The sequence below is a fragment of the Microtus pennsylvanicus genome, chromosome 2, assembly GCF_037038515.1.
Source record: "Microtus pennsylvanicus isolate mMicPen1 chromosome 2, mMicPen1.hap1, whole genome shotgun sequence".
NCBI lineage: Eukaryota > Metazoa > Chordata > Mammalia > Rodentia > Cricetidae > Microtus > Microtus pennsylvanicus.
In genome coordinates, this window is record NC_134580.1 from 35,613,008 (window position 1) to 35,623,497 (window position 10,490).

Here is a 10,490-nt window from a genome sequence, read left to right on the forward strand (position 1 = left end):
TTAGAGTTAGTGATAGTGTTAGTTTTAGGGTTAGGGTTAGGCTTAGGGTTAGGGTTAGGGTTAGGGTTAAATTTAGGATTAGTGTTAGGGTTGGGTTAGGGGTTAGGGTTAGGGTTAGGGTTAGAGTTAGGATTAGGTTTAGGGTTAGGTTTAGGGTTAGTGTTTAGTGTTAGGGTTAGTTTTAGGGTTAATTTTAGGGTTAAGGTTAGGGTTAGGTTTGGATTTAGGTTTGGGTTAGGGTTAGGGTTAGGGTTAGGGTTAGGGTTTAGGGTTAGGGTGAGGGTGAGGATTAGGGTTAGGGTTAGGGTTAGGGTTAGGGTTAGGTTTAGGGTTAGAGTTAGGGTTAGAGTTTAGGGTTAGGGCTAGGTTTATGGTTAGGGTAAGGGTGAGGGTTAGGGTTAGGGTTAGTGTTAATGTTAGTGTTTATGTTAGGGTTACTCTTATTGTTAGGGTTAGGGTTTAGTGTTAGGGTTAGAGTTAGAATTAGGGTTGGGTGAGGGTTAGGGGTTAGGGTTAGGGTTAGTGTTAGGGCTAGTGTTATGATTAGGCTTACTGTTATGCTTAGGGTTAGGGTTAGAGTTAGGTTTAGGATTGTGTTAGTGTTAGGGGTTAGGGTACGTGTTAGGGTTAGGGTTAGTGTTAGGGTTAGGTTTAGGGTTAGGTTTTATGGTTAGGTTAGTGTTAGGTGAGGATGAGTGTTATGGTTAGGGTTAGGGTTAGGATTTAATGTTAGGGTTTGAGTTAGGGTTGGGTTAGGGTTAGGGCTTAGGTTTCGAGTGAGGGTTAGGCTTCGTGTAAGGGATTGGGTTAGTGTTAGGGTTAGGTTTAGGGTTAGGGTTGGGTTAGGGGTTAAGTTTATGGTTAGGGATAGGGTTAGGGTTAGGTTTAGTGATAAGGTTGGGGTTAGTGTTAGGTTTGGGGTTAGGGTTGTGTTAAGGGATGGGTTTAGGGTTAGGGATAGGTTTAGGGTTAGGTTTTAGTGTTAGTTTTAGGGTTAGGGTTGGGTTAGTGGTTTGGATTAGCGTTAGAGTTTAGCATTAGGGTTAGGGTTGGGTTAGGGTTAAGGTTAGGTTTAGTTTTAGGGTTAGGTTTAGTTTTAGTGTTGGGTTAGGGTTAGGGTTAGTGTTAGTGTTAGAGTTATGGTTAGGGGTAGGGTTAGTGTTAGTGTTAGTGTTAGGGTTAGGGTTAGGATTAGGGTTAGGGTTAGGGTTAGGTTTAAGTTTAGGATTATTGTTAGGGTTGGGTTTGGGGTTTGGGTTAGGGTTAGAGTTAGAGTTAGGGTTCGGTTTAGGGTTAGGATTAGGGTTTGGGTTAGGGTTAGGGTTAGTGTTTGTGTTAGGGTTTAGGGTTAGGTCTATGGTTAGGGTTAGGGTGAGGTTGAGGATTAGGGTTAGGGTTAGGGTTAGGGTTAAGGTTAATTTTAGGGTTTAGTGTAAGGGTTAGAGTTAGAATTAGTGTTGGGTTACGTTAGGTGTTAGGGTTAGCATTAGTGTTAGTTTTAGGGTTGATTTAGGGTTAGTGGTTTGAGTTAGTGTTAGGCTTATGGTTAGAGTTAGGGTTAAGGTTGGGTTAGGGTTAGGGCTTAGGGTTCGGGTTACTGTTCGGGTTTGGGTTATGGTTTATGGTTCGGGTTAGGGTTCGGGTTAGGGTTCGGGTTAGGGCTAGGGTTATGGTTAGGCTTACTGTTAGGCTTAGGGTTAGGGTTAGAGTTAGTGTTAGGTTTGGGTTAGTGTTTGGGGTTAGGGTTCGGGTTCCGGTTAGGGTTAGAGTTAGGGTTAAGTTTGGGTTAGGGTAAGGGCTTAGGGTTATGTTTAGTGTTAGGGTTAGGGTTGGAGTTAGGGTTAGGGATAGGGTGAGTGTTATGGTTTGGGTTAATGTTAAGGTTAGGGTTAGGGTCGTGTTAGGGTTAGGGTTAGGGTTAGGTTTAGGGTTAGTGTTAGAGTTAGGGTTGGGTTAGGGTTAGGGTTTAGGATTAGGGCTATGGTTAGAGTCAGGGTTAGGGTGAGTTTTAGGTTTAGGGTTACGGTTAGGGTTGGGTTAGTGGTTAGGGTTAGTGTTAGGGTTATGGTTAGGGATTGGTTTAGGGTTAGGTTTAGTGTTAGGGATATGCTTAGGGTTTGTTTTAGGGTTAAGTTTAGGTTTAGGGTTAGGGTTATATTTAGGGTTATGGATAGGGTTAGGGTTTAGGGTTAGGGTTAGGTTAAAGTTAGGGTTAGTGCTATGGTTATGGTTATGGTTAGGGTGAGGGTTAGGTTTAGGGTTAGTGTTATTGTTATTGTTTATGTTAGGGTTAGGGTTCTGGTTAGGGTTAGGGTTTAGTGTTAGGGTTCGACTTAGGGTTAGGGTTGGGTAAGGTTTAGGGGTTTGAGTTAGGGTTAGTTTTAGGGTTGGGTTAGGTTTAGGTTTATGGTTAGGATTAGGGTTAGCCTTATGGCTAGGTTTAGGTTTAGGGTTAGGGTTGGGTAATGGGTTAGGGTTATGTTTAGGGTTATGTTTAGGCTTATGGTTAGGGTTAGGGTTAGGTTTAGGGTTGAGTTATGGTTTAGGGTTAGGGTTAGAGTTAGGTTTAGGATTAGGGTTAGGATTAGGATTAGGGTTAGTGTTAGGATTAGGGTTAGGTTTAGTGTGAGGGTTGGATTAGGGGTTAGGTTTTGTGTTAGGGTTAGGTTTTGTATTAGGGTTAGGGTTAGGGTTAGGGTTTAGGGTTAGTGTTGTGTTTGGGTTAGCGTTAGGGTTAGGGTTAGGTTTAGGGTTTTTCATTAGGGTTAGGGTTGGGTTTGAGTTTGGGGTTAGGGTTAGGATTATGGTTATGGTTAGGGTTAGGGTTACTGTTAGGGTTAGTTTTAGGGTTAGGTTTAGGGGTTAGGTTTAGGGTTAGGTTTAATGTTAGGGTAAGGCTATGGTTAGGGTTAGGGTGAGGGTGAGGGTTAGGGGTTGGGTTAGTGTAATTGTTAGTGTTAATGTTAGGATTAGGGTTATAGTTAGTGTTCGGGTTTAGTGTTAGGGTTATAGTTAGGGTTTAGGTTTAACGTTAAGGTTAGGGTTATGGTTTGAATTAGGGTTAGTGTTAGGTTTAGGGTTATGGTTAGTGTTAGCGTTAGGGTTTAGTATTAATGTTAGGGTTAGGGTTAGGGTTGGTTTAGGGTTAGGGTTGGGTTAGGGGTTAGGTTTAGTGTTAGAAATAGGGTTAGGTTTTGTGTTAGGGTTAGGGTTAGCGTTACGTTTAGGTTTGTGGTTAGGATTAGTGTTAGGGTTATGGTTAGGGTTTAGGGTTGGCGTTAAGTTTGGGTTTATGTTTAGGGTTAGTGTTAGGTTTAGGTTTAGGGTTAGTGTTTAGGGTTAGGGGTAGGTTTAGGTGAGGGTGAGGGTTAGTGTTAGGGTTAGGGTTTAGGGTTAGTGTTAAGGTTAGTGTTAGGCTTAGGTTTAGGATTAGGATTAGAGTTAGGGTTTGGTTAGGGGTTTGTCTTAGGGCTAGTGTTGGGTTAAGGTTAGGGTTAGGGTTAGGATGAAGGTAAGTTTTTGGGTTAGGGTTAGGGTTAGATTTTAGTGTTAGGGTTGGGTAAGGTGTTTGGGTTATGGTAATTGATAGGGTTAGGGTTAGGGTAAGGGTTAGGTTTAGGGTTAGGGTTAGGGTTTGGCTTAGGGTTAGGGTTAGGTTTGGGTTAGGGTTAAATTTAGGGTTAGTGTTAGGTTTAGGGTTAGTCTTAGGGTTAGGGTTAGGGTTATGTTTAGTGTTAGGGTTAGAGTTAGGGTTAGGGTTAGCGTTAAGGTTAGGGTTATGATTTGGGTTAGGGTTAGTGTTAGGTTTAGGTTTACGGTTAGGGTTAGCGTTAAGGTTTAATGTTAATGTTAGGGTTAGGGTTGGATTAGGGTTAGGGTTGGGTTAGGGATTAGGTTTAGGGTTAGGGTTAGGGTTAGGGTTTGTTTTAGGGTTAGGGATAGCGTTAGGTTTAGGTTTGTGTTTAGGGTTAGTGTTAGGGTTATGGTTAGGATTTCGGGTTGGCGTTAAGTTTGGTTTTATGATTAGGGTTAGTGTTAGGGTTAGGGTTAGTCTTAGGGTTAGGGTTAGGGTTATGTTTAGTGTTAGCGTTAGAGTTAGGGTTAGGGTTAGCATTAAGGTTAGGGTTATGATTTGGATTAGGGTTAGTGTTAGGTTTAGGTTTACGGTTAGGGTTAGCGTTAAGGTTTAGTGTTAATGTTAGGGTTAGGGTTGGATTAGGGTTAGGGTTGGGTTAGGGATTAAGTTTAGGGTTAGGGTTAGGGTTAGGGTTTGTTTTAGGGTTAGGGATAGCGTTAGGTTTAGGTTTGTGTTTAGGGTTAGTGTTAGGGTTATGGTTAGGATTTCGGGTTGGCGTTAAGTTTGGTTTTATGATTAGGGTTAGTGTTAGAGTTAGGTTTAGGTTTAGGTTTAGGGTTTAGTGTTAGGGGTAGCGTTAGGTGAGGGTGGGGGTTAGTGTTAGGGTTAGGGAAAGAGTTAGGGTTTGGTTTAGGGTTAGGGTTAGGTTTAGGTTTGGGGTAGGGTTAGTGTTATGGTTAGGGTTTAGGTTTGGCGTTAAGGTTAGGGTTACGATTAGGGTTAGGGTTAGTGTCAGTGTTAGGGTTAGGGTTTAGGGTTAGGATTATGGTTAGGGTTAGGTGAGGGTGAGGGTTAGTGTTAGGGTTAGGGTTATGGTTAGGGTTTAGTGTTAGGGTTAGTGTTATGTTTAGGGTTTAGTGTTAGGCTTAGGTTTTAGTCTTAGGGTTAGGGTTGGGTTAGTGGTTTGGGTTAGCGTTAGAGTTTAGCATTAGGGTTAGGGTTGGGTTAGGGTTAAGGTTAGGTTTAGTTTTAGGGTTAGGTTTAGGTTTAGTGTTGGGTTAGGGTTAGGGTTAGGATTAGGGTTAGGGTTAGGGTTAGGGTTAGGGTTGGTTTAAGTTTAGGATTAGTGTTAGGGTTGGGTTTGCGGTTAGGGTTATTGTTAGAGTTAGGGTTAGGTTTAAGGTTAGGATTAGGGTTTGGGTTAGGGTTATGGTTAGGGTTAATTTTAGGGTTAGGTTTAGGGTTGGATTTGGGTTTTGGTTAGGGTTAAGGTTAGGGTTATTGTTAGGGTTTAGTGTTAGGGTTAGAGTTAGGGTTAGGTTTGGGTTAGGGTTAGGGTTTAGGGTTAGGGTTAGTTTAAGGGTTGGGTTAGGGTTGTGTTAGGTTTAAGGTTAGGGTTAGGCCTATGGTTAGGGTTAGGGTCAGGGTAAGGGTTTAAGGTTGGGGTTAGGGTTAGGCTTAGCGTTAGTTTTAGGTTTAGGGTTACTGTTAGGTTTGGGTTAGGGGTTTGGGTTAGGGTTTGGGTTAGGGTTAGGGTGAGGGTTAGGGTTAGTGTTAGGGATTTGGGTTAGGGTTAGGATTAGGATTAGGGTTACAGTTAGGGTTAGGGTTAGGGTCATGTTTAGGTTAGGGTTAGGGTTAGGGTTGGGTTACGGTTTAAGGTCAGGGTTAGAGTTAGGTGTAGGATTAGGGTTAGGGTTAGGGTTTGGATTAGGGTTATGTTTAGTGTGAGGGTTGGGTTAGGGGTTAGGCTTTGTGTTAGGGTTAGGTTTTTGGTTAGGGTTAGGGTTAGGGTTAGGTGTTAGGGTTAGTGTTAGGGTTAGTGTTCTTTTAGGTGTTAGGGTTAGGTTTAGGGTTAGGGTTTTGGCTAGAGGGAGGGTGATTTTTAGGGTTAGGGTAAGGGTTAGGTTTAGGGTAAGTGTTAGGCTTTGGTTTAGTGTTAGGTTTAGGGTTGGGTGTGAGGGTTCTGGTTAGGGTTAGGGTTAAGTTTTAGTGTTAGTGTTATGGTTAGGGTTAGGGTTGGGTTTAGGGTTTTGGTTAGGGTTAGGGTTAGGGTTGGGGTTGAGTTTGGGGTTAGTGTTACGGTTATGGTTAGGGTTAGGGTTGAGGTTTAGGGTTAGGGTTATGTTTAGGGTTAGTGTTAGGGTGAGGGTGAGGGTTAGGTTTAGGGTTTAGGGTTAGTGTTAGAGTTAGGGTTAGGATGAGGGTGAGTGTTTGCTTTAGGTTTTGGGTTAGGGTTAGGCTTTAGTTTTTGGGTTAGGGTTAGGTTTTAGTGTTAGCGTTGGGTAACGGGTTTGCGTTAGGTTTAGGGATAGGGTTAGTGTTAAGGTTAGTGTTAGTGTTAAGTTTAGGGTTAGTGTTGTGTTTGGGTTATTGTTAGGGTTAGGTTTAGGTTTAAGGTTAGGTGAGGGTGAGGAATAAAGTTAGGGTTAGGGTTATTGTTAGGGTTTAGTGTTAGGTTTAGGGTTAGGGTTTAGTGTCAAGTTTAGGTTTAGGGTTTAGTGTTAGGGTTAGGGTTAGGGTTACCGTTAGGGTTAGGGTTAGCGGTGGGTTAGGGGTTTGGGTTAGGGTATTGTTAGGTTACGGTTATGGTTACGGTTAGTGTTGGGTTAGGGTTCGGGTTAGGTTTAGGTTTAGTTTTACAGTTAGGTTTAGGTTTAGGGTTGGGTTAGTATTAGTATTAGGGTTAGGGTTAGGGGTAGGTTTAGGGTTAGTGTTAGTGTTAGCGTCAGGGTTAGGGTTAGGCTTAGGGTTCGGGTAGGGGTTATGGTTAGGTTTTGTGTTAGGGTTGGGTTAGGGGTTAGGGTTATGTTTAGAGTTAGGGTTAGATTTAGGGTTAGGATTAGGGTTAGGGTTTAGGGTTAGGGTTAGATTTATGGTTAGGGGTAGGGTTAGGGTTAGTGATAGTATTAGTTTTAGGGTTAGGTTTAGGCTTAGGCTTAGTGTTAGGGTTAGGGTTAGGGTTAGGTTTAAGTTTAGGATTATTGTTAGGTTTGGGTTAGGGGTTAGGTTTAGGGTTAGAGTTAGTATTAGGTTTAGGGTTAGGATTAGGGTTAGGGTTTAGTGTTAGTGTTGTGGTTAGGGTTAATTTTATGGTTAGGGTTAGGGTTGGATTGGGGTTTGGGTTAGTGTTAGGGTTAGGGTTTAGGGTTAGGGTGAGGGTGAGGATTAGGGTTAGGGTTAGGGTTAGGGTTAGGTTTAGTGTTAGGGTTAGGGTTAGAGTTTCGGTTTAGGGCTAGGTTTAGGGTTAGGGTGAGGGTGAGGGTTAGGTTTAGGGTTAGGGTTAGTGTTAATGTTAGTGTTTATGTTAGGGTTACACTTATGGTTAGGGTTAGGGTTTAGTGTTAGGGTTAGAGTTAGAATTAGGGTTGGGTGAGGGTTAGGAGTTAGGGTTAGGGTTAGTGTTAGGGCTAGTGTTATGGTTAGGCTTACCGTTAGGCTTAGGGTTAGGGTTAGAGTTAGGGTTAGGGTTGGGTTAGGGTTAGGGTTTAAGGTACGGGTTAGGGTTAGGGTTAGTGTTAGGGTTAGGTTTAAGGTACGGGTTAGGGTTAGAGTTAGTGTTAGGGTTAGGTTTAGTGTTAGGGTTTAGGGTTAGGGTTTGGGTTAGGTGAGGGTGAGGGTTATGGTCAGGGTTAGGGTTAGGATTTAGTGTTAGGGTTTGGGTTAGGGTTGGGTTAGGGTTAGGGCTTAGGTTTCGGGTGAGGGTTAGTCTTAGTGTTAGGGATAGGGTTAGTGTTAGGGTTAGGTTTAGGGTTAGGGTTGGGTTAGGGTTTAGGTTTATGGTTTAGGATAGGGTTAGGGTTAGGTTTTGTGATAAGGTTGGGGTTAGTGTTAGGTTTGCGGTTTTGGTTGGGTTTAGGGTTTGGGATAGGTTTAGGGTTAGGTTTGGGTTAGGGGTTAGGGTTATGTTTTGGGTTATGTTTAGGCTTACGGTTAGGGTTAGTGTTAGGGTTAGGGTTTGGTTACGGTTTAAGGTTAGGGTTAGAGTTAGGTGAAGGATTAGGGTTAGGGTTAGGGTTAGGGCTTGGATTAAGTTTAGGTTTAGTGTGAGGGTTGGTTTAGGGGTTAGGCTTTGTGTTAGGGTTATTTTTTTGGTTACGGTTAGTGTTATTGTTAGGGTTAGGTTTTACGGTTAGTGTTAGGGTTAGTGTTGTGTTAGGGGTTAGGGTTAGGGTTAGGGCTAGGGTGAGGGTGATTTTTAGGGTTATGGTTAGGTTTAGGGTAAGGGTTAGGGTTTGGGTTTGGTTTAGGTTTAGTGTTGGGTGTGAGGGTATGGTTAGGGTTAGGGTTAAGGTTTAGTGTTCGTGTTAGGGTTAGTGTTAGGGTTAGGTTTTGGGTTTTGGTTACGGTTAGGATTAGGGTTGGATTTGATTTTGGGGTTAGTGTTACGGTTATGGTCACGGTTAGGGTTAGGGTTGAGGTTTAGGGTTATTGTTAGGGTCAGGGTTAGGGTTAGGTTTAGGGTTAGTGTTAGGGTGAGGGTGAGGGTTAGTTTTAGATATTAGGGTTAGCGTTAGAGTTAGGGTTAGGATGAGGGTGAGAGTTTGCCTTAGGGTTTTGGTTAGGGTTAGGCTTTAGTTTTTCGGTTAGGGTTAGGGTTAGATTTTAGTGTTATTGTTGGGTAAGGGGTTTCCGTTAGGGTTAGGGATAGGGTTAGTGTTAAGTTTAGAGTTAGTGTTGTCTTAGGGTTATGGTTAGGGTTAGGTTTAGGTTTAAGGTTAGGTGAGGGTGAGGGTTAGTGTTAGGGTTAGGTTTATAGTTAGTGTTTAGTGTTAGGTTTAGCTTTAGGGTTTAGTGGTAAGTTTAGTGTTAGGTTTTAGTGTTAGGGTTAGGGTTACCGTTAGGGTTAGTGTTAGGGTTAGGGTTAGAGGTGGGTTAGGGGTTTGGGTTAGGGTATTGTTAGGTTAGGGTTAGGGTTACGGTTAGTGTTGGGTTAGGTTTAGGGTTAGGGTTAGGTTTAGTTTTTACTGTTAGGTTTATGTTTAGGGTTGGGTTAGGGTAATTGTTAGGGTTAGGGTTAGGCTTAGGATTAGGGTAGGGGTTATTGTTAGCTTTAGTGTTAGGGTTGGGTTAGGGGTTAGGGTTATGGTTAGAGTTAGGGTTAGATTTAGGGTTAGGATTAGGGTTAGGGTTTAGGGTTAGGGTTAGGTTTCGCGTTAAGGTTAGGTTTAGGGTTAGCTTTAGAGTTAGGATTGGGTTCGGTGTTTGGGTTAGTGTTAGGGTTATGGTTAGGTTTAGGGTTGGGTTAGGTTTAGTGTTAGGTTTAGGTTTACGGTTAGGGTTAGGGTTAGTGTTGTGTTATGATTAGGGTTAGGGTTAGGGTTAGGGTTATGGTTAGGGGTAGGGTTAGGGTTAGTGTTTGTGTTAGTGTTAGGGTTACGGTTAGGGTTAGGGTTAGTTTTAGGTTTAGGTTTAGGTTTAGGTTTGGGTTAGGGTTGCGGTTAGGGTTAGGTTTAGGGTTAGGGTTGGGTTAGGAATTAGGTTTATGGTTAGGGATAGGGTTAGGGTTTGGGGTAGGGTTAGGGTTAGGTTTAGGTGTAGGTTTAGGCTTATGGTTAGTGTTAGGGTAATGGTTAGGGTTTAGGGTTGGCGTTAAGTTTAGGGTTACGATTTGGGTTAGGGTTAGGGTTACGGTTAGGGTTAGATTTATGGTTATGGGTAGGGTTAGGGTTAGTGATAGTGTTAGTTTTAGGGTTAGGGTTAGGCTTATAGTTAGGGTTAGGGTTAGGGTTAAGTTTAGGATTAGTGTTAGGGTTGTGTTTGGAGTTAGGGTTAGGGTTAGGGTTAGAGTTAGGATTATGTTTAGGGTTAGGATTAGGGTTAGTGTTTAGTGTTAGGGTTAGGTTTAGGGTTAATTTTAGGGTTAGGGTTAGGGTTAGGGTTGGATTTGGGTTTGGGGTAGGGTTAGGTTTAGGGTTAGTGTTAGGGGTAGGGTTTAGGGTTAGGGTGAGGGTGAGGATTAGGGTCAGGGTTAGGGTTATGTTTAGGGTTAGGGTTAGGTTTAGGGTTAGGGTTAGTTTTAGAGTTTAGTGTTAGGGCTAGGTTTATGGTTCGGGTGAGGGTTAGGGTTAGTGTTAGATTTAGGGTTTAGTGTTAGGGTGGGAAAAGAGGCTTCGGTTAGGGGTAGGCATAGGGTTAGGGTTATGTTTAGGGGTTAATGTTAAGAATAGGGGTAGGTTTGTTATAGGGTTAGTGTTAGGGTTAGGTTTATGGTTAAGGAAGAGTTAGGGTCGGGTGTGGGTTAGGTTTAGGGTTGGGTGTGAGGGTTATGGTTAGGGTTAGGTTTAAGGTTTAGTGTTAGTATTATTCTTAGGTTTAGGGTTAGGGTTACGGTTAGGGTTAGGTTTAGGGTTAGGGTTAGGTTTAGGGTTTTGGTTAGGGTTAGGGATAGGGTTAGGGTTGGCATTGAGTTTGGGTTTAGGGTTAGGTTTATGGTTAGGGTTAGGGTTGGGGTTTAGGCTTATTGTTAGGGTCAGGGTTAGGGTTAGGACTATTGTTAGGGTTAGGGTTAGGGTAAGAGTTTATAGTTGCGTTTAGGGTTAGGTTTAGGGTTAGTTTTAGGTTTAGGGTTACGGTTAGGGTTGGGTTAGGGGTTAGCCTTAGGGTTAGGTTTAGGGTTATGGTTAGGGTTGGGGTTAGGGTTAGGTTTAGGGTTAATGATAGGCTTAGTTTTATTTTAGGGTTAGGGTTAGGT